Source organism: Rhinopithecus roxellana, chromosome 13 (genome assembly GCF_007565055.1).
Source record: "Rhinopithecus roxellana isolate Shanxi Qingling chromosome 13, ASM756505v1, whole genome shotgun sequence".
In the NCBI taxonomy this organism is placed as follows: Eukaryota; Metazoa; Chordata; class Mammalia; order Primates; family Cercopithecidae; genus Rhinopithecus; species Rhinopithecus roxellana.
The window spans coordinates 34,508,609-34,530,442 of record NC_044561.1 but is presented as its reverse complement, the minus strand read 5'-3'; the positions used below and the strand labels follow the sequence as shown (position 1 = coordinate 34,530,442).

The 21,834-nt window shown below is 43.8% G+C and overlaps 1 long non-coding RNA gene and 1 other non-coding gene across 2 annotated transcripts in view; both read left to right on the top strand.

The window, feature by feature from the left end:
• Nucleotides 1–21,834, top strand: part of LOC115892903 — a 49,791-nt gene that overhangs the window by 6,220 nt on the left and 21,737 nt on the right. Inside the window, exon 3 of the long non-coding RNA XR_004052827.1 lies at nucleotides 16,353–16,425. This is a non-coding gene — a long non-coding RNA (uncharacterized LOC115892903). The remainder of the gene's footprint in view (nucleotides 1–16,352; nucleotides 16,426–21,834) is intronic.
• LOC115892976 lies at nucleotides 14,308–14,414 on the top strand. Its single transcript, XR_004052941.1, has one exon. It is a non-coding gene; the product is annotated as a U6 spliceosomal RNA (small nuclear RNA).

Here is a 21,834-nt window from a genome sequence, read left to right as displayed (position 1 = left end):
CGGCCGATTTATTAATTTAATTAATTAATTATTAGCAGTGGCACAGTCTCAGCTCACTGCAACCTCTACCTCCTGGACTCAAGTGATCCTCCACCTCAGCCTCCAGAGTAGCTGGGGCTACAGGTGCACACCACCATGTCCAGCTAATTTGTGTACTTTTTGTAGAGATGGGGTCTTGCCATGTTATCCAGGCTGGTCTTGAACTCCTGAACTCGTGATCCACCCTAACTGATCTCCTAAAATTTGGGGATTATAGGCACAAGCCACCATACCTGGTTGATTTACTCTTATTTTAATTTAAATAAAAGCAACTCAGGGTTAGCGTCGTATCAGGCTACTCTCACTTCTAGTACCTCTCTTGAGTGTGGGAGTAAGGAATGGAGCTGTAGCTAGTTTGCTGAGAACTAGACAAAACCCTGACCACTCCGTAGGGCGTGTGCCTAGGATGTGAAAGATACGCCTCCTGTTTTCAGATGGCACAGTGCTTGGAAAGGCTGCTTGCCAGAGGTGTTGAAAGGATGCCACTGGGCTGGTCCTGCACAATGGAAGGCCACGTCACATGCTCCAAGAGAGTCACTCCCCAGAGCGGCTGCAGAAAGCCACAGCTCTGTGGCCTGGGATCCTTGCCAACACTGAATACTAGTGATAGACATTAGAGCTGAGGGGATCTTATGTTTCTAGGCAGCTGGACCTCTTTTTTACTAGTCACATCATACCTGGGGATTGTCTTTCATGTCCTAGAGACTTTGATGAGTAACTCGACTTTTAAAATCCAAGTGAAGGCTATGGCCAGAGAAGCATGACCTGAACCTAAAATGAATGAGAACATTACAGTCTGACCAGCCTTGAGAATTCAGGTTCACATCGCCTAGTGAAACAACATCCTGAATGATGAAGCAAACACACAAACCAACCAACAATTTGTGATCTGAGATACCAAAACAGACACCCCTTTATCACCTAAGATGGACTGTAAGGTTAAGGAAACAAAGTTACCTACAGGGTTAGGGTTCGGGGACTGGCTGGCATGACCAATTTCTCAATTTCTGTGGCTCTAAACTCCCTAATAATAGGAACCATCAGACCCATCCTCTGATTTACAACCCAGACCACTGCAACTCTGATTGGACTGAGGATCACCCTTACAAACATTCTTTTCTGATAAGCAATTGCAGACCTTAAGCCAGTTTCAGCCAGTTTATAGAGGCTGTACACAAACTGCCCTTGGGTCCTGTAGTCCACTTTTTGATGTAAAGAGCCAAATTCTACCTCATTTTAACACGAAAACCCTGCCCCAAAGTGTATATGGGATGTATGTCACATACGCGTTTACCCATTGCCCATGCACTCAGCTCCCCTCATAAATATGTATATCTTTTCCTCCAAACCTGCTGAATATGTATGACTCCATTGTGTGACATGGGCCCTGTGAGGCATGAAACCCAACTTGTCCTTCCCCTCTTTGAAGAGAGAGCACATTCAGCATATGCTGAAGACTATATCTTCCGGGTTTGCAAACTGATATTGCCAATAAAGCAATTTATATTATTTAGCCTTCTACTATTTAGCCATCACGATGGTCTTTTCGATAAATTCACAAAGGCACCATCAACTTTGTCCCTGAGCAAACACCCAACTTCGTCCCTCAAATAACATTTTGTAATGTATTCAGTTAAAGTAAATATAACTATTAGAAACAAAAGGGTTCAGTATTGGTAGATCAGTAAAAAATGTTTATATTCTCACTATAGGTGTGAATAAAAAAAAAGACTGGTACATTTGCTCCCATTAAGGAGCTAACGTTTATATGCGAAAAATATCTGGGCAAAAGAAAAAAAGCACAGTGAAAAAAAGTACATCAGTAAGTACAATTTAGCATAAAGTATTTGTACATGTATATGTGAATTCATCAGAAGAAAATGAAGCATCAGGCGTGGTGGCTTGTGCCTGTAATCCCAGCATTTTGGGAGACTGAGGCAGGAGGATCACTTGAGCCCAGGAGTTCAAGACCAGTTTGGGCAACAAAGTGAGACCCTGTCTCTACAAAAAATAAAATATATTTCTTAAAATTTAAAAATTTTGGCCCGGCATGATGGCTCACACCTGTAATCTCAGCACTTTGGGAGGTCGAGGCAGGTGGGTTACTTGAGGTCAGGAATTTGAGACCAGCCTGGCCAACGTGGTGAAACCCTGCCTCTTCTAAAAGTACAAAAATTAGCTGGGCATGGTGGCAGGCACCTGTAATCCCAGCTACTCAGGAGGCTGAGGCAGGAGAATCACTTGAACCCAGGAAGCAGAAGTTGCAGTGAGCCGAGATCACGCCACTGCACTCCAACCTGGCAACAGAGCAAGACTCTGTCTGGAAAAAATAATAATAATAATAAAAATTTTTTTAACAAGAAAATGAGTGTTACAGACCTGTTGCGTTGAAAGTGTGAATAAGGGACATTCAGAGGAGGTTTTTTGTTTTTGTTTTTGTTTTAGGGTATTTGATAGCAACCATTAAGAAAGAAGAAAAAAGGCCGGGCACGGTGGCTCAAGCCTGTAATCCCAGCACTTTGGGAGGCCGAGACGGGCGGATCACGAGGTCAGGAGATCGAGACCATCCTGGCTAACATGGTGAAACCCCGTCTCTAATAAAAAATACAAAAAAACTAGCCAGCCGAGGTGGCGGGCGCCTGTAGTCCCAGCTACTCGGGAGGCTGAGGCAGGAGAATGGCGTAAACCCGGGAGACGGAGCTTGCAGTGAGCTGAGATCCGGCCACTGCACTGCAGCCTGGGCGACAGAGCGAGACTCCGTCTCAAAAAAAAAAAAAAAAAAAAGAAAGAAGAAAAAGAGGAAGTTCCAAGGAGAAACCATGTAAATATATCAAGAGTGTTCATGCTGGGGGTGGTAAATGGGAGTTAGCTATAGGAAGAGATTTTGTTTTGTTTTGTTTCGTTTTGTTTTGTTTTTGAGACTGAGTCTGGCTCTGTCACTTAGGCTGGAGTGCAGTGGTGTGATCTCAGCTCACTGCAATCTCCGCCCCCCAGGTTCAAGTTATTCTCCTGTCTCAGCCTCCTGAGTAGCTGGGATTACAGGCATGCACCACCACGTCCAGCTAATTTTTGTATTTTTTTAGTTAGAGACAGGGTTTCATCATGCTGGCCAGGTGGTCTCGAACTCCTGACCTCAAGTGATCCGCCTGCCTCAGCCTCCCAAAGTGTTGGAATTACAGGTGTGAGGCACCACACCCGGCCAGGAAGAGGTCTTAATGTTAGAAGAGCTGAGGAATTTAGGTCAGATGGAATGGGCAGCAGTGGGCAACTACTCACTACAGATTTCCTGATCATAATCTGACATTTTAACATTTCTAGAGGTTTGTCCACGGGGAAAGCAGAGGGAGATCTGGAGGATGAAAAAGTTGAGATCAGGAAGAGAAGGAAGAAGAATGTGCCAGGGGTTCCAGGAATGACCATAGATAGGGTCTGTGAAAAGTCTGTGAAAAAATCACACAAGGACACCTTATTACTAATAAGGATGCCTAAAGATTATCGTGTGTCAAGCTGAGGACAGACAGGATCTCTGAACACTCATGAGTTATATTGGGTTAACACTGCATGTCACAAATGAAGAGGTGAAAGAGTAAGGGGAAGAGAAGGAAGGGTTTGTACCCAGTTCTGTCTTACCTGGACACCTTTAGTGGCAATGCTGAACTGCAAAGGAGAAAAAGTGATATGAAAACTTTTTTTTTTTGAGACAGAGTCTCAGTCTCACTGTCTTGCCTAGGTTGGAGTGCAGTGGCATGATCTTGGCTCACTGCAACCTCTGCCTCCAGAACTCAAGCTATCCTCCTGCCTCAGCCTCCTGAGTAGGGGTGGGATTGCAGGCGCACATACGCCTGGCTAATTTTGTTTTGTTTTGTTTTGTATTTTTAGTAGAGATAGGGGTTTCAACATGTTGCTTAGGCTGGTCTTGAACTCCTGGCCTCAAGTGATCCACCTGCCTCAGCCTCCCAAAATGCTGTGATTGCAGACATGAGCCACTGCACCCAGGCTGAAATCTTTTTTTTTAATGAAGGAAATAATAAATTTAATTTTCATTTCGTATTAGAAATCAGAGGTACGTGCAATAGGAATTAACTTGAATATGATGTATAAAGTTTGAAGGAAAGGTGAGTGATAGATGAACATTGGTGATGTAACTCTGGAAGTTGTCTGTCATAACTGATGACTTATCCCCATCATATGTGCTGAAAACTACTCAGATGAAGTTAACAACTTGATATTACAAAATAAGCATATATGTTTTGTGTTTATGAGAACCTGATAGTCATTTGGAGACTTACTTAGTACTTGAGGGATGAGATATAGATAGCCCTGTGTATTAGGGTTTTCCAAACCAACAGAACCAATGGGATATATATAGATATACAAAGACACTTCTTATAGGAATTGGCTCAGGAGATTATAAAGGCCAAGAAGTCCCAACATGTGCCCCCTGCAAGCTGAAGAACCAGGAAAGCCAGTGTAATTCTTACATCTGAGGCTGAAAGGGCTGAAGAGTGGCTGCTGGTATTGAAGGCTCAAGAACCTGGAGCACTGAAGTCAAGGGCAGGAGTAGATGATGGATGTCCCAGCTTCAGAAGAGAGAGCAAATTTGCCTTCCTCCACCTTTTTTATGATTCCTATGCTCCGTTAATTGAATGATGCCCACTCACATCAGTGAGGATGGGTTTTGGTACCCAGTCTATTGATTCAAATGCTAATCTCTTCCAGAAATACTCTCACAGACTTGCCCAGAAACAATATTTTACCAGCTATCTGGGCATCCCTTAACCCAGGATGGGCTAAGGGACAAGTGGACACATAAAGTTAACCACCATACCCTGTAAATACGGTATGCGAAGGGATCGAGTCATATTTCATACCAAGATGATTCTCCAATGCCTAGATACCTTGGAATAACACTTCTTATAAAATAATGAATAACATTTGCTAGCACAAGTTCCAAACTGTGTACCATGGAACCCTAGCTCTGTCGTATGTTGCTCGGTGTTGCATGCATACCCGAAAAGAGGTCTGTAATCAAGTAACTTTGAGAAATAGGAGGTTAAGTAAAATTAAACAGATATCTTCACTTTAAGATGCATACAATTTTTTAAGATGATAATCTGCATTTTGAATTTTAAAGAAGGTAGGTAGCTTCAGTATGTAGCATCATTCCCTCTCCCCATTTCTTGTTTCTTTTTCTTTTTCTTTTTTTTTTAGGCATAGTCTCACTCTGTTTCCCAGGCTGGAGTGCAGTGGCAAGGTCTCCGCTCACTGCAGGCTCTGCCTCGAGGGTTCAAACGATTCTCATGCCTCAGTCTCCCGAGTAGCTGGGATTACAGGTGTGTGCCACCATACCCGGCTAATTTTTTTTTTTTTTTTTTTTTTGTATTTTTAGTAGAGACGTGGTTTCACCATGTTGGCCAGGCTGGTCTTGAATTCCTGACCTCAAGTGTTCCACCCACCTCAGTCTCCCAAAGTGCTGGAATTACATGCACACATGACCACACCTAGCTAATTTTTGTATTTTAGAAGAGACGGGGTTTCACTATGCTGACTGATCTCGAACTCCTGGCCTCAAGTGTTCCACCCGCCTGAGTCTCCCAAAGTGCCGGGATTACAGGCATGAGCCACCGTGCCTGCCTGGCCCCTCTCCCCATTTTTTTGTTTTTGTTTGCTGCATCGACTCCTAGTGTTGCACAAAGCATGCTTTAGGGAACGTGGTTTGGAAGCATTCTAATTGAACCGTTGGATTTTTTTAGACCCTTGTAGAAGTGAAGGTTTATAGTGTACATTTTTGTCAAAGCAGATGGGTTCTTTTCACTGAAAGTTGTTTTCACACATGACCTTGAAAATAAATTAATAAAGAAAAAAGGTAGAAATATTAGGCTGACAGACATTTTAAAGTAGGGCATAAGATGCCATAAAAAGCCTTTTGAAAGTTTAAAATAGGAGTTAAAGTGTGTGTTATATGGAAGATACCAGATTAGAGTCTTTGAATATTTATTATATAAATGTGAGGGTATATGACCAGCTTCTTCCCAGTTTGGGGGAGAAATGGGACGGCATTCAGTTCACATTTGAGAGTGCTTCTCTTTAAATTTTCATAAGTGGAAAGGGAGAAGATCACTAAGTTTACAAAGACAAGTCTCAGAATAGGACTTTCCTTCACTGTATTGCCTTTAATCATCTAGTGGGAGGGCCCTCAAGAAATGGCCAGGACTCTATGAAGATTGGTGAAGAGTTTCAAGGAGGAGAATTGAAGGAGACAGCTATGGGATTAATTTTGAGAGATGCCTTTGCTGAAATGTTTCATAAAGTATACATGGAGAGCAAGGGCACGAGGAGATAGAGAACTCTCTGGGCCAAACAATAAATCAGAATTTCAATAGTTTTCCTCTGTTAGTCCTTATTGAAAAATTCGTCTACTGCTAATGGTGTCAAGTGGCCCTGCCAGCCCTCATTATTGTACCAAAAAGCAAAACAAGGAAAAGGTTTAGGGAGCCAAGTCTAAAAGGAATATCATTTATGTTTCCCAACAATCAGTAAAAACAGATTCTGTTACCTAAACCTTGCAGAACCAAGGGTCCTAATACTCACTTTATTCTGGCGAGTTTGTCCGTCTAATAAAAGATACTGACAAGCCAGGTTCTTTTCTCAGATAAACAGTAAAATAACATGGCTATAAACAGAAAAAAATGGTGAAAACACAAATCTTGGTATATTAAGCCATTCTTGCATTGCCAAAAATAAGTATCTGAGACTAGGTAATTTATAAAGAAAAGAGGCTGGGTGCAGTGGCTCATGCCTGTAATCCCAGCACTTTGGAAGGTAGAGGTTGATGGACAACCTTAGATCAGGAGTTCGAGACCAGCCTGGCCAACATGGCAAAACCTCATCTCTACTAAAAATACAAAAATTAGCTGGGTCTGGTGGCACGCACCTGTAATCCTAGCTACTCAGGAGGCTGAGGCAGGAGAATCACTTGAGCCTGGGAGCAGAGATACTGCCTGCACTCCAGCCTGGGCCACAGGATGAGACTCTATCTCAAGAAAAAAGAGAGAGATTTAATCAGCTTATGATTCCGCAGGCTTTGCAGGAAGCCTGATGCTGGCATCTGCTTGGCTTCTGGTGAGGCCTCAGGAAGCTTACAATAATGATGGAAGGTGAAGGGGGAGTAGGGATGTCACATGACCAGAGCAGGAACAAGACAGAGCATGGTGCCACACAGTTTTAAACAGCCAGATCTCATGAGAAGTCACTCATCACAAGGACAGCAACAAACAGATGGTGCTAAACCATTGATGAGAAATCCACCCCCATGATCCTATCACCTCCTACCAGGTCCCGCCTCCAATACGGGGGATTACAATTCAACATGAGATTTGGATGGAGATAAATATACAAACTATATCATTCTGCCCCTGGCCCCTCTCAAATCTCATGTCCCTCTCTCATTTCAAAATATAATCATGCCTTCCCAACAGTCCCCCAAAATCTTGACTTGTTCCAACATTAACTCAAAAGTCCAAAGTCCAAGTCCAAAGTCTCATCTGAGACTCATCTCTTTCCATCTATGAGCCTGTAAAATCAAAACAAGTTATTTACTTCCAAGATATAATGGGAGAATCAGCTTGGGTAAATATTCCCATTCCAAAAGGGACAAATCAGAGAAATCAAAAGAAAGGGGCTATAGTCTTCATGCAATTTCAAAACCCAGTAGGGCAGTCATTAAACCTTAAAGCTCCAAAATAATTTCCTTTGACTCCATGTCCCACATCCAGGGCACACTGGAGCAAGGGGTGGGCTCCCAAGGCTATGGGCAGCTCTGCCTCTGTGGCTTTGCAGCTGGGTACAGCCCTCGTGGCTACTCTCACAGATTGTTGAGTGCTGTGACTTTTCTAGGCACCAGGTGTAAGCTGCTGGCAGATCTACCATTCTCAGACCTAGAAGGCAGGGCCCCCCTTCTTACAACTCTGCTAGGCCATGCCCCACTGGGGACTCTGTGTGGGGTCTCCAACACCATACTTCCCCTTGTCACTGCCCTAGTAGAGGTTGTCTTTGGAGGCTCTGCACCTGCAACAGGTTTCTGCCTGGGCACCCAGGCTTTCTTGTACAACCTCTGAAATCTAAGTTGAGGCTGCCAATCATTCTTCAATCTTATATTCTGTGCACCTACATACATAACACTGTGTGGAAGCCTCCAAGTCTTATGGCTTGCATTCTCCAAAGCGGCAGCCCAAGCTGTACCTGGGTCCCTTTGAACCGCAGCTGGAGCTTGAGTGGCTGGGATATGGAGAGCAGTGTTCCAAGGCTGTGCAGGGCAGTGGGGCCTTGGGCCTAGCCCACAAAGCCATTCTTTCTTCCTAGGCCTCTGGGTCTGTGAGGGAAGGGGCTGCTGCAAAGATCTCTTAAATACCTTCAAGGCCTTTTCCCCATTTTCTTGGATATTACTATTTGGATTCTTTTTAGTTAGGCAGATACCTCTAGCAAGTGGTTTGCTCTGCAACCTGATTGAATTCTTCCCATGAAAATGGGCTTATCTTTTCGAACACATGACCGGGCTGCAAATTTTCCAAACTTATATGCTGTCCTTCCCTTTTAAATATGAGTTCCAGCTTTAAGTCACTTCTTTGCTCCTATATCTGAGTTGGGCTGCTAGAAGCAGCCAGATCAATTCTTGAATGCTTTGCTGCTTAGAAATTTCTTCTGCCACGTACCCTAGGTCACCACTCACAAGTTCAAACTTCCACAGATTCCTGGGGCCTGAAGAGAATGCAGCCAAGTTTTTTGCTGAGGCATAGCACATGTGATCTTTGCTCAAGTTCCCAGTAAGTTTCTCATTTCCATCTGAGACTGTCGCAGGCCTGGACTTCGCTATTCATATTTCTGTCAGCTTTTGGTGACAACCATTTAACCAGTCTCTAAGAAATTCCAAACTTTCCCTCATCTTCCTGTCTTCTGAGCTCTCCAAATTCTTCCAACCTCTGCCCAGTTCCAAAATTACTTCCATATTTTCAGATATCTTTACAGTAATGCCCCCCATTTCTCAGTACCAATTTTCTGTGTTAGGTCGTTCTTGCATTGCTATAAAGAAATACCTGAGATGGGTAATTGGTAAAGTAAAGAGGACTATTTCCCTCACACTTCTGCAAGCTTTACATGAAGCACAGTGCTGGCATCTGTTTGGCTTCCGGTGAAGCTTCAGGGAGCTTTCAATCATGGTAGAATGCAAAGGGGAAGCAGGCACGGCACATGGTGAAAGCATGTGATGAGCAAGAGAGAGAGAGCAGTTGGGGGTGTTGCCACACACTTGTAATGAGACCAGATCTCATGTGAACTCAGAGGGAGATCTCACTTATCACCAAGGGAGTGGCCCAAGCCATTCATGAGGGATCCACCTGCATGATTCAAACACCTCCCACCAGCCTCCACCTCTAACACTGGTATTATACCTCAACATGAGATTTTGACAGGGACAAATATCCAAACTATACCACTTGGTTTTCAGGTCGTTCCAGAGCACTAGCTCTACCCTGGCTTAAATCCTGAAATATATCAAATTTATGCTAGTTTTTGACCAACATAAGAAAACAGGTCAAAGATTTGCTTAGTCGATTGTACCATTTCTGCCTTAACTACTTGGAAGCTACTGGGAATTTTCTATTTTAAAAATCAGGTTGTATCAAAATTGTTTGCTGCTTTTTTTGGTCGTCTTCTTTTTTTTTTTTTTTTTGTTTGAGACAAAGTCTTGCTCTGTTGCCCAGGCTGGAGTGCAGTGGCGTGATCTCTGCTCACTGCAAACTCCACCTCCTGGGTTCCCGCCATTCTCCTGCCTCAGCCTCCTGAGTAGCTGGGACTACAGGCGCCCGCCACCATGCCCGGCTAATTTTTTGTGTTTTTAGTAGAGACAGGGTTTCACCATGTTAGCCAGGATGGTCTTAATCTCCTGACCTCGTGATCCGCCCACCTTAGCCTCCCAAAGTACTGGGATTACAGGCGTGAGCCACTGCACCCAGCCCTGTTTGGTGCTTTTTGACCAAAATCTCTAAATAACTCCAAAAGCCATAAACAGACTATAGCTAGAAAAAGGCAGACAAAGATATTAGAAACCAAGCTTGAGTAACTCAAGTCTTTAATGCTGTCTTACTAGTCTCAGTAATTCAACACCTAGGAAGCATCCACAGAAGACATTTTATCAATCAAAACAAAGAAGCTCGGGCAAGCACAGCGATGTGTGCTCACTCATAGGTAGACTTGTTTTTGAAATCAGTTTTCAGTGATATTCATTCAGTGTAAGATTTAGTCTCCATAAACCGAAGCACAGCACAACTTGAAGCTTTACTGGACCCTTGGGAGTGAGAAGCAGTTCTGTAAGGTGTCTGTGATTAAGTAGCAGTTTCATCCTGATTTTTCAAGCTCAGAGCTCTCTACACTTTCACATGCTTGAAGACAAGAGGTTGAACAATTGGCCCAGAGGATTTTTTCCCTCTCATTTATGTAATCTTCTGGTAAGGAAGGAAGGATGTGACTTAACATGATTCTCCTTCAATCTGAACATTCCAGTGTACCTTCTTTCCCATCCCATTCCATATATACTCTGTGCCTGTTTTTGTTGTTGTTGTTGTTGTTGTTTGTTTTTTGAGACACTCTGGTCTCACTCTGTTGCCCAGGCTGGAGTACAGTGGCATAATCATGGCTCACTGCAACCTCAACCTCCAGGGCTCAAGCAATCCTCTTACCTTGGTCTCCTGAGTAGCCGGGACTACAGGTGGGTACCACCATGCCCAGCTAATTTCTTCAAATTTTTCATAGAGATTGGGTCTTACTTTATTGCCCAGGCTGATCTCAAACTCCTGGGCTCAAGTCTCCCAAAGTGCAGGGATTGCAGGAGTGAGTCACCGTGTCTGGCCTCTGTGACTATCTAAGTCTCTTTTTCACAACTCTCTTACAGCTCCTGTTAGTTGAGGGAAAAACATCTGGAATTACAGTGTTTACAACTGAAAGGGATGAAGTAGTCATTTAGGCCAAGTCTTTAATTTAATGAGGATTTACTGGAGAGCCAGATAAATGAAGTCCCTTGCATACCGTCATTTGAATATTTATTGGCAAAGCTTGGCCTTTGTCCCCTTGACTTCTCATTTCATCTTGTGGTGCTTCCAGGATATGGCCACTTTGCTAGACCTGAGTCATAAAAGCAATGGGGTGCTAAGACCAGCCATACTATATGAAGTGGTGACAGTTTCCTCATCTAAAGTTGGGTTATCTTTCTAGAATCTTAGAGTTGGAACCCAACTCAGAAATCAACTGTTTGATCCTCCCACCAAGGCAGGTATCTCTCTTGCAATATTCTTGAGACAATCATCTGGCTTCTACCTCCTTACTTTCTATTATCAGGAGCCAGCTTCAGGAAATATAACATTTCACTAGAATTTTTGTGTTGTTACATTTAGCTAAAATTTACCTTCTCTTCATTTCCGTCCTTATATCCCAACACTGCCCCATGGAGTAACACCAAATGCAAAGACAAACTGTGCTTTCGGCCACAGGACACTACTTTAGAAGTGTTAAAATACTTATCCAGTATTTCCTCAAGCTTCTTTTTTTTTCTCAAAGCTAAATATCTGAGTTGTCTAAACTGTGCCTTATAGGTTACAGTTGCTGGATCCCTTGTGATGCTGAACTTTGAATGTATTCCTTTTGGCAAATGACTGTATCCTATTTATCCACTAATTCGACAGATATTTAATAAGCACCTACTAAGTTGAGGGAGATTTTAAAAATACAAGCATGTGAATAAGAAAATATGCAAAGTGGTATATAACAATACAGGCTGTGGAGAAAAGTTAAGCAGATCAAGGGGAGGTGGAAAATTTGTGTATGGTTAGGAGCTTGGTGCCTTGCTATTCTGTTAATACTCACAGTGATCAGGAAAGGCCTCACTGATGTAGTGAGCTTTGAGCAAACATGTAAAGGAAATGAAGGAGGAAGACTTGCCACTGTCTGGGGAGAGAGGATTTGGGCATAGAGAATAGCTCCTGAGGCAGAAATAAGTCTGATGTGTTTGGAGAACAGCAAGGTGGCCCTTGAGGCTCCAGTGGAGGGCGTGAGTGGGAGAGTGGGAGGAAGTGAGGTCAGGGAGGTTGTTACGGGCTGAGTGGTGTCTCCCTGGAATTCATATGTTGAAGCCATAAGTCCCAGAACCTCAGCACATGACTGTGTTTCGAGATAATGTCTTTAAAGACCTAAAATGAGGTCATTAGGGTGGGCCATAATCCAATATGACTGATTTTTCTCACAAGAAGAGGAAATTAGGACACAGATGGGCACAGAGGGAAGACCATGTGATGACACAGGGAGAAGAGAGCCATCTATAGCTATAAGCCAAGCCGAGAAGCCCCCAGAGAAGCCAATCATGTTGACACCTTCATCTCCGGCTTCCAGCCTCCAGAATAAGTGAGAAAATAAATTTCTGTTGGTTAAGTCACCCAGTCTGTGGTACTTTATTATGGCTGCCCTAGAAAGCTAACACAGAGGAGAAAAGGGCCAGATAGTGTAAGACCTTGAAAACCATTTTCAGTTCTTTGAGCAGAAGGGGAGCCAGTGAGGGTTTCTGAGCAGATGAAGGTGATGATTTGGCTCATATTTTAAAAGCATCACTCTAGCTTCTGTACTGAAAGAAGTCTATGGGGAGGCAAGGACAGAAGGAAGAAAACCAGGAGGAGGCTGTTGCAGAAATGTACATGAGGGTGGAAGGCGGTGAGGAGAGGGAAGTTTTGGAATATATTCTGAAGTTAGAGCCGAAAGGATTTTCTGATGAACTGGAATTGTGATGTGAGAGAAAGAAAGGAGTCAAAGATGACCCAAGGCTTTTGGCCACAGCAACTTGGAGAATGGAGTTAGCATTCATTGAGATGGAAAGGACTGTCGGAGCAGTGGGCTTTTTTTTTTTTTTTCTTCTTCAGCTTTTAAGTTGAGGGGTACATGTGCAGAATGTGCAGGTTTGTTACATAGGTAAACATATGCCATGGTGGTTTGCTGCACAGATCATCCCATCACGTAGGTATTAAGCCCTCTGTCCATCAGCTATTCTTCCTGATGGAGCAATGGGTTTTAAGGGGGGAGGACCAAGAGTTCAGTATGGACACATTAAGATGAAGATGCCTACTCATCTTTGAGTTTGAAATGCCAGCTAGGCTGTTGGATGTATGAATTTAGAATTCAGAGGAGTGGTCAGGGTAAAGATACAGATGGTACTGAGTGAGATCACTTAGGGTGAAATGAGGACAAAAAGAAGGATTTGGAAGCTGGGGACGGTGGCTCATGCCTGCAATCCCAGCACTTTGGGAAGCTGAGGCGAGTGGATCACTTGAGGCCAGGCGTTCAAGACCAGCCTGGCCAATATGGCAAAACCCTGTTTCTACCAAAAATAGAAAAATTTGCCAGGCATGGTGGCAGGTGCTGTAATCTCAGCTACTCGGGAGGTTGAGGCATGAGAATGACTTGAACCTGGGAGACAGAGGGTGCAGTGAGCTGAGATGGCGCCACTACACTCCTGTCTGGGCCACAGAATGAGACCCAGTCCCCCTGAACTCCCCACAAGTAAAGGATTTGGCATTAAGCCCTACTGTACTTGGAAATGTTGAGGTTGTTAAGATGAGCAGGAACCAGAGAAGAAAGCAGAGGAGGGGCAGCAACTGGAGTAGGAAGAGAAAGAGGGTGGTTTCCAAGAAGCCAAGTCAAGAATGTGTTTCATGAGGACAGAATGACTACTGGGTTAATGCTGCAGATACTGTGTGTTTAATAAGATAAGGACTGCATTGCATTCAGTGATGGAGAAGTCACTGGTGACATTGACAAGAGCCAGTTCAGAATGGTGGGGACAGAAGTATGATTTGAGTGGGCTCAAGAGAGAGTAGGGGAAAGAACTTTGAGTCAGCAATGATTAAAATATTCTTTTGGAGGACTTTTGCTGTGAAGGGAGCAAAAAGCTGAAGGTAGCTAAAGGGAAATACGAAGAGAAGGTAATTTTATTATTATTTTTTGAGACAGAGCTTAGCTGTCACCCAGGTTGGAGTGCAGTGGTGGGATCACAGCTCACTGCAGGCTCAACCTCCTTCACTCAAGTGATCCTTCTATTTCAGCCTTCCAAGTAGCTGGAACTACAGGCACATGCACCACACCCAGCTAATTTTTTTATGAGCTTGAGCCCAGAAGTTTGATACCAGTCTGGGCAACATAGTGAAACGCCATCTGTACAAAAAAATACAAAAATTAGTGCTTGCTTCAGCAGCACCTATACTAAAATTGGAAGGATACAGAGAAGTTTAGCACAGCCCCTGTGCAAGGATGACACGCACATTCGTAAAACATTTCATATATTTGTAGAAGCACATAGAAAAAAAACACCAAAAATTATCCAGATGTGGTGGCGTGTGCCTATGGTCCCAGCTACTTGGGAGGCTGAGGTGGGAGAATCACCTGAGCCTAGGAGGTTGAGGTTGCAGTGAGCCGTGATTGCACCACTGCACTCCAGCTTGGGAATGGAGTATCGCCCATGCTGGTCTTGAATCTCTGGGCTCAAGCAATCCTCCTGCCTCAGCCTCCCAAAGTGCTTGGATTAGAGGTATGAGCTGCCACACCTAGCAAAGAGGCTTTTTTAAAAAGGAAACCCACTGTGGGTGCATATTAAAGCTACATCCTGGCCAGGCACGGTGGCTCACGCCTGTAATCCCAGCACTTTGGGAGGCCGAGGCAGGCAAACCACGAGGTCAGGAGTTCGAGACCAGCCTGGCCAATATGGTGAAACCCTGTCTCTATTAAAAATACAGAAATTAGCTCGGTGTGGTGGCACACACCTGTAGTCTCAGCTGCTACTAGGGAGGCGGAGGCAGAAGAATCACTTGAACCCGGGAAGTGGTGGTTGCAGTGAGCGGAGATCATACTACTGCACTCCAGCCTGAGTAACAGGACGAGACTCCATCTCAAAAAAAAAAAAAAGAAAGAAAGAGCCATATCCTGTAATCCAGCTTTGTATCGGTTATTACTTTATGAAGCTGATATGTTCATGTTCATCTCTATGATTCCTGCATCTATTCTCAATAAATTCTGTTCTCAAAGAGAAACAAGGGTGGTTCTCCACTGAACACTTAAAATACTAGTAATATCTAAGAAAACATTGTATTTCATACAGAGGCATAAATACCTTTTAAATTGACATTTTTATTTCCTCTATTTCAAATATAGATCTTTAACTTTTCATTATGGAGAATTTAAATATATACAAAAGTGGAGAGAAGAGCATAATAAAAAGCCACATGTACTCAAAAAAAAAAAAAAAAAAAAAAAAAAAAAAAAAAAAATTGAATATGTGACAATATATTTGTATGCAGAGGAGAATGATTCTGTAACAAAGGAAAATGAACAAAGCAGGAGAGGGAACAATTGTTGGAAGAATGTCCTAGAGTATATGAGAGAATGGCACACAGAATACAAGTGCAGGAGTTGGTCTTAGATGGGACTAACATCTCTAGCTATGTTGCCTTATAGACAGCCACATGTAGCTATTTAAGTGTAAATTAATTTAAAATGAAGACAATCAAAATTTTTTCTGGGCGTGCTAGGTGACTCATGCCTGTAATCCCAGTACTTTGGAAGGTCGAGGTGGGTAGATCACCTGATATCAGGAGGTTGAGATCAGCCTGGCCAACATGGCAAAACCCCATCTCTACTAAAAATACAAAAATTAGGCTGGGCGCGGTGGCTCACGTCTGTAATCCCAGCACTCTGGGAGGCCGAGATGGGCGGATCACGAGGTCAGGAGATCGAGACCATCCTGGCTAACACGGTGAAACCCCGTCTCCACTAAAAAATACAAAAAACTAGCCGGGCGAGGTGACGGGTGCCTGTAGTCCCAGCTACTCAGGAGGCTGAGGCAGGAGAATGGCGTAAACCCGGGAGGCAGAGCTTGCAGTGAGCTGAGATCCAGTCACTGTACTCCAGCCTGGGCAACAGAGTGAGACTCCATCTCAAAAAAAAAAAAAAAAAAGGTACAAAATTTACCTGGGTGTGGTGGCACACACCTATAAGTCCCAGCTGCTAGGGAGGCCGAGGCAGGAGAATTGCTTGAACGCAGGAGTCAGAGGTTTCAGTGAGCTGAGATCATGCCACTGCACTCTAGTCTGGATGACAGAGCAAGACTCCATCTCAAAAAAATAATAATAATAAGTTGTGCTAGCCATATTTCAAGTGTTCAGTTGCCGCATATGGCTAGTGACTACAGTACTAGACAGCACCAACAAATACTATTTTGGTCATTACAGAAAGATCTGCTGGGCAGGCCTGAGCTGAGAAATGAGGGAAGGCAGACATATGTATGAGCACCTATGCAGAGAGGTGAGTAGATGTGGTGGGGAGAGCTTGTGGAAAGTCTTTCCTGATTTCTTCTGTTTCTCACTTAAGGCTACTCAGGAAAAGTACCTGGAGCTTTGAGGAAAAGGTGCAGATTATATCTCTAGGAGATAGAGTGAGGGGACACGGGGAAAATGGCAGGATTGCAGGACAACTTTTAAGATCCACTTCAGGCCAGCACAGTGGCTTACAACTGTCATCCCTTTTTTAAAAACTTTGAGACAGGATCTTGTGCTATAACCCAGACTGGAGTGTGGTGGAGCAATCTCGGCTCATTGCAGCCTCAACCTCCTTGACTCAAGTGATCCTCCCATATCAGCCTCCACTACACCTGACTACTTTTTGTATATTTTGTAGAGACAGGGTTTCACCATGTTGCCCAGATTGGTCGCCAGCCTCGGCCTCCCAAAGCACTGGGCATAAGCTACCACACCTGGCCACACGTGTAATCCCAACACTTTGGGAGACTGAGGTGCGGGAATTGCTTGAAGCCAGTTCAAGATCATCCTGGACAATGTAGTGAGACCCCATCTCAACAAAAAAGAATTTTAAAAGTTAGTCAGGTGTGGCCAGGTGTGGTGGCTCATGCCTGTAATCCCAGCACTCTGGGAGGCTGATGCAGGCAGATCACAAGGTCAGGAGATTGAGACCATCCTGGCTAACACGGTGAAACCCCATCTCTACTGAAAATACAAAAAATTAACCGGGTGTGGTGGCAGGCGCCTGTAATCCCAGTTACTCAGGACACTGAGGCAGGTGAATGGCGTGAACCCAGGAGGTGGAGCTTGCAGTAAGCAGAGATCGCGCCACGGCACTGCAGCTTGGGTGACAAAGCGAGACTCCTGGCGACAAAACAAGACTTCTGGGCGACAAAAAAAAAAAAAAAAAGTTAGGTATGTGGTTGTATTAGTCCGTTTTCATGCTGTTGTTAAAAGACATACCCAAGACCGGGCAATTTACGAATAAAGAGGTTTAACTAACCTACAGTTCCATGTGCCTGGGGAGGCCTTACAATCCTGGCGGAAGGCAAGGAGGAACAAGTCACATCTTATGTGGATGGCAGCAGGCAAAGAGAGAGCTTGTGCAGAGAAACTCCCATTTTTATTTTTAAGCTATCACATCTCATAAGACTTATTCATTATCATGAGAACAGCAGGGGAAAGATCTACCCCCATAATTCAATCATCTCCCACTGGGTCCCTCCCACAACATGTGTGAATTATGGAAGCTGCAAGGTGAGATTTGGGTGGGGGCACAGAGCCAACCCAGATCTGTGGTGCTCACCTGTAGTGCTACCTACTTGGGGGGCTGAGGCCAGAGGAGCCCTGGAACCCAGGAATTTGAGGTTGCAGTGAGCTATGGTGGGCCACTGCACTCCAGAGCCAGCCCCTGTCTCTAAAAATAATTTTTAAAATATCCACTTTAGGTTAGTGATCTCTAATTTAGGGAGACCAGTCAGCATGCTGTGGAGTTTTCTCCAACTTACGTTCACTGGCATGAATGCACTGTTAGAGTAGACAGAAAGCTGGGGCTCGTCCAATGAGTAGTTCTCTATCCTGGCTGCATGTTAGAATCACCTGGGTGAGTTATTTAAAATGAAAAAAAATCAGAAGCCTCATCCTTGTAGCCAAAGGATCTGATTGAACATTCTGAAAATGGGGCCTGAGCAACAAACACTCTATTTAAAGCTCCCAAGGTGATTCTAACACAGATTTTTTTTTTTTTTTTGAGACAGGGTTTCACTCTGTTGCTCAGCCTGGAGTGCAGTGGCACCATCTTGGCTCACCACAACCTCTGCCTCCCAGGCTCAAGCGATTTTCCTGCCTCAGTCTCCCGAGTAGCTGGGATTACAGGTGCATGCCACTACCACCTGGCTAGTTTTTTTTTTTTTTTTTTTTTTTTTTGTATTTTTAGTAGAGATGGGGTTTCACCGTATTGGCCAGGCTGGTCTTGAACTCCTGATCTCAAATGATCCACCCGCCTCGACCTCCCGAAGTGCTGGGATTACAGGCCAGATATGTGTTTAAGAACCACTGAGTTAGAGTAAGAATGTGGAGGAAATGTGCAGAGAAGAGATGAAGGATGGGGAACTGTGTTACTGATGGATGTGGGTTCCACAGGTGCAAAGAAAGGCACTTAGGGTTTGTGTAGGGATGGGGGATGGGATCAGATTGAGAAGTGTTCAGGGCTGATGAGTGATGAGAGAGGGGCTGGGAATCTAGGGCTTCTTGGGTGACATACAAATTGGGTAGAGGGCACATGGAGATTTGCCATGCTGGTCTAAATCAGCACAATCAACATAAATGTAGTAAAAACCATACAGATAATTTTAAATCTTCTATTGACCTTACTAGAAAAGAAACAAGTAAACTTAGTTTAATAGTGTGTTTTGTTATCCAATGTATGCAAAATATTATTTCTTTTGTTGTTGTTGTTTTTGCAAATTTCTTAAAAAAAAAAATAGAGACAGGGTCTTGCTATGTTGACCAGGCTGGTCTCAAACTCCTGGCCTCAAGCAATCCTCCCACCTCAGCCTCCCAAAGTGTTGGGACTACACGAATGAGCCATCACACCTAGCCCCAAATATCATTTCAACATACAATCAGTATAAACATTACTGAGATATTTGACATCCTTATTTTTTTTTTATTTTTTAATTTTTTTTTTTTTTTTTGAGACGGAGTCTCGCTCTGTCGCCCAGGCTGGAGTGCCATGGCTGGATCTCAGCTCACTGCAAGCTCCACCTCCCGGGTTCCCGCCGTTCTCCTGCCTCAGCCTCCCGAGTAGCTGGGACTACAGGCGCCTGCCACCTCGCCCGGCTAGTTTTTTGTATTTTTTAGTAGAGACGGGGTTTCACCGTGTTAGCCAGGATGGTCTCGATCTCCTGACCTCGTGATCCGCCCGTCTCGGCCTCCCAAAGTGCTGGGATTACAGGCTTGAGCCACCGCGCCCGGCGACATCCTTATTTTTTATAGTTAGTCTTCCAAGTTTGGTGTGCATTTTACACTTCAAGCACATCCCAGTTCAGAGCAGACACATTTCAAGCGCTCGGTAACCATATGTGCAGTGGACTATGCAGGTCTAGGTGGTGGTGATGAGGTTGCAAAAGTTGAATGGTTTCTACAGAACATTCCTTTCAGAATACAAACGTACTATAATATATTCAATCTTAAGGCAGCTATATATGATTATATAGAATTATATTCTTATTTAACCCAATATAGCTTTTCCAGAAAAAGTGTCATGAAAGTCTTAGTCCTGTGCTCTGCTAAAGTCCAAAAATTCCTTGTCGGCCACACTTATCTAATAGAGATTCGTCTGGCGTGAATTTCTTGGTGAACCTGTGTGAGCATCAGCTTCCAGAGGTGTCTGTTTCTTTTTTCTGTGTATTCTCGTGCCAGTCTTTTAACAATCCAGTCTGCCTCCTTGCTTTCATCTGTGTGGAGGTGATCTTTTCTTATTTTCTGACAGTTGAAGTTACTCTGTGGAAGAAAGGACGATGGGAAAGCCAGCAACCACTTGCCATGTAAGTGGTAGCAAAGCTGGATTTAATTTATTAGACCTGATATTGGGATACCAGATTATTGTAAGCAAGAAAGGGCTTGTAGTCTTTGTCGAGGATCACGTGACAAGGGATAGGCCAATCTACCGTGGAAATGACTTGAAACTAAGTTGCCAAAGAGGGGGTGGTTGGAGGGCAATGTCTAGATGAAAGGGCACCAACAAAGATGAAGGAAAGGATGTTATGGAGAGAAGTAACAGAGAAGAGTGCCCTCAGACATGCTCGCAGAAGAAAATCAGGAAGTCCACTGGGGAAAAAAAAGTTTGTGTAGATATCTTCTCTGTCTACGTCCTGTTGCTCAGAGTGGGAAAGAAGCAATCTGATATTTTACCACAGGGAAATAGACATGGCTTCATAGATGACACCAAGTGGTGGTAGAATAAAACTGATAACTGGAGTTAAGGAATGAGAGTGTAGTTCTTTTTCAAAAGAAACTGACCTGGGAGTATGCTCTTTTGCTTGCTCAGCTGGAAAAACATTTAAAAGCTCCCTCTTCAAACAGACAGCTTCGGTAGCCCCAGACCCAGGCGAACTCTGTCAGTGTCCAGGCCATTAGGACAGGATTTTAAAACAGGATTCTCACATCACGGCTCTACGTTGGAACACTGAATCAGATTATCTTTATCAGACAGTCTACACTCTATTCCCTCTCTTGTTCTGGTTTTATGCATTGCTGTGCTGTACTTTGAATACATAATTTGTCAGTAGAGCACAGATTTTGTGAATCAGGCACATCCATGTTAAACCTGGGTCCATCATTTCCCACATGGTGACATCATGCCTATTAGCTGAGCTTAGTCTCTATCCTCCTCTACGAAATGAGGGTAATGCAGCGTACTCCCTGGGGCTCTTATGAGGCTCCTGGGGCTATTATGAGGCTTAGGGATGACATCTACGAAGGGCTTGGCACCAATGGGCATTCAATGAATGCTCGTTGGGTATTGAGACTATGGACTCAATTTAGACAAGGATTTTTCATGTGATTTAGCTGGTTATTATACAGAAGAAAACAGAAGAGATCATAATGTGATAGTTGGCTGAAACAGTCTGAGTTGTACTTCAGTGAATTCTGGTCGGGGCCTTCGAAATAGACAAAGGAAAAGTGAGAGCCAGGCTGGGACATCTTCATCAAAAGCTTGCCATGATTCTTGTTCAAGTATTGGGAGGATTCTGATGGGTGGCCTTTAGTCTGACATATTTCAGCCTCGACTCTCTTTCTCATCATCTAACTGAGCTATAATTCACATACCATACAATTCACTCATTTAAACTGTACAATTTAATAGTTTTTAGTGTATTCACAGAGGAGTGCCACCATCACCACAGGCAATTTGAGGGCATTTTCATCACTTCAAAAATAAACTGCTCTGCTTTTCCCTCCCCCAGCCCTAGGCAACCACTAATCTACATGCTTTCTCTGTAGATTTTCTCGTTCTGGGTATTTTATATAAATGGAATCATACATTATGTGGTCTTTTGTGACTGGCTTCTTTCACTTAACATAATGTCTTCAAAGTTCATCCATGTTGTATCACGTATCAGTACTTCATTTCTTCTTATGACCAAATGCTGTTCCATTGGATGGTATACCTTATTTCGTTTGTCTCTTCATCAGTCGATGGACATTTGGGTTGTCTCCACCTTTTGGCCATTATGAATATTGTTGCTGTAAACATATGTGCATAAGGCCGGGCCCGGTGGCTCAGGCCTGTAATCCCAGCACTTCGGGAGGACGATGCGGGCGGATCATGAGGTGAGAAGATGGAGACCATCCTGGCTAACACGGTGAAACCCATCTCTACTAAAAATACAAAAAATTAGCTGGGCGTGGT